This window comes from Arachis ipaensis, chromosome B04, assembly GCF_000816755.2.
Source record: "Arachis ipaensis cultivar K30076 chromosome B04, Araip1.1, whole genome shotgun sequence".
Classification (NCBI taxonomy): Eukaryota; Viridiplantae; Streptophyta; class Magnoliopsida; order Fabales; family Fabaceae; genus Arachis; species Arachis ipaensis.
The window spans coordinates 106,013,643-106,015,190 of NC_029788.2; the positions used below are offsets into that span (position 1 = coordinate 106,013,643).

At 28.7% G+C, this 1,548-nt stretch overlaps 1 long non-coding RNA gene across 1 annotated transcript in view; it reads right to left on the reverse strand.

The window, feature by feature from the left end:
• The window catches only part of LOC107637976, an 18,557-nt gene continuing 17,381 nt past the window's right edge, over positions 373-1,548 (reverse strand). Inside the window, exon 3 of the long non-coding RNA XR_001619660.2 lies at positions 373-383. This is a non-coding gene — a long non-coding RNA (uncharacterized LOC107637976). The remainder of the gene's footprint in view (positions 384-1,548) is intronic.

Genomic DNA, 1,548 nt, shown 5'->3' on the forward strand with positions numbered 1-1,548 from the left:
CTCCGTTGAAAATACTATTCTAGTTTGTTTCCTTACTCTTTTATTTATTCCATATTCTTAATTCTTGTTTAGAGTTACAATTGGATTATTTTCATGGATTGTTAATGCAAAGGATTACTTTTATTTTTAATTAAATTGCAGTTATTATCTATCATGTCTTTCTTTTATTCCCTTTTTAATTCTATACAAGTAATTCTCATGTCAATGGAGTATATTCCCAACTTGACATGGGGGTTGATTAAAAGGAGACACTTGAGTTGGAATGCTCAAGTGAATAGTTAAATTGGAAGTTGTTGGATAATTCTGTATTTACTAACGCTAGACCTTCCCAAGGGAGCGGACTAGGATTTACAAATAAGAGTTAGCTCAATCACTTGACTTTTCTTTATTTAGTAAGGGTTAACTAAGTGAAAACAACAACCTCTTTATACTACACTTGAGAGAATTCCAACAAGGATAGAACTTCCAATTAATCATTCCCCCAGTCAAGGCCTTTTATTTTGAATATTATAAATCCCTTTAAATTTTCACTGCTTTAATTTACAATTATTTATTTGCCCATTGCCCAAACTCAAAATTACCCAGAAAACTCCTGATTAATAAATTAGCACCTCTTTGTCAACTCGTTGAGAGACGACCTGGGACTCATACTCCCATTATTTTTATTCTAAACTTTTGTGACAACCTTTATAAATTGATGAGGCAGATTTTTGCTGGCTAAGAGCTATACTCGAAACGTATCCCCTATATTGATCTCTTAATTGGTCATACTTCCGCCTCGCATCAACCTCCAATATATATATAGAGTAAAGTATCGTTTTTGTCCCCAATATTTGGGGTAAGTCCCAAAGTTGTTCCTAACGTTTCAATCATCTTATTTAAGTCCCTAACATTTCAAAACTGACTCAATATTGTCCTATCGTTAGGGATCCATTAACAGAATTGACGGTGGGACAAAATTGAGACGATTTTGAAATGTTAGGGACTTAAATAGGACGAAAACATTGGGGACAAAGATGATACATAGAAATAAACTTTAATTTTATCCTTCAATAATATCAATTTTTTTACTGTACATAGTATTCAATTATTTTTTAATCACATCTAAGTAAATTACACTTAATCATATTACTTTCATTTTAAATAAATTAATTTTTTTATAATTTTACTCTTAAAGATTTTTAGTTATCATGAAATATTTGTAGAATGACTAGTATATAACCTTGCAGAAAAGAAAAAAATATATACAATAAAATATAAATTATACCTTTTGTCTCTAATGTATCAAAATTCTTTAAAGTTATAAAAAAATAAATTTATTTAAAATGAAAGTAATGTGATTAAGTGTAATTTATTTAGATGTAATTAAAAAATAATTGAATACTATGTACAGTAAAAAATTAATATTATTGAAAGATAAAATTAAATTAAAATTTATTTCTATGTATCGTTTTTGTCCCTAACATTTTCGTCCTATTTAAGTCCCTAGCGTTTCAAAATCGTCTCAATTTTGTCCCGCCGTCAATTCTGTTAATGGATCCTTAACGA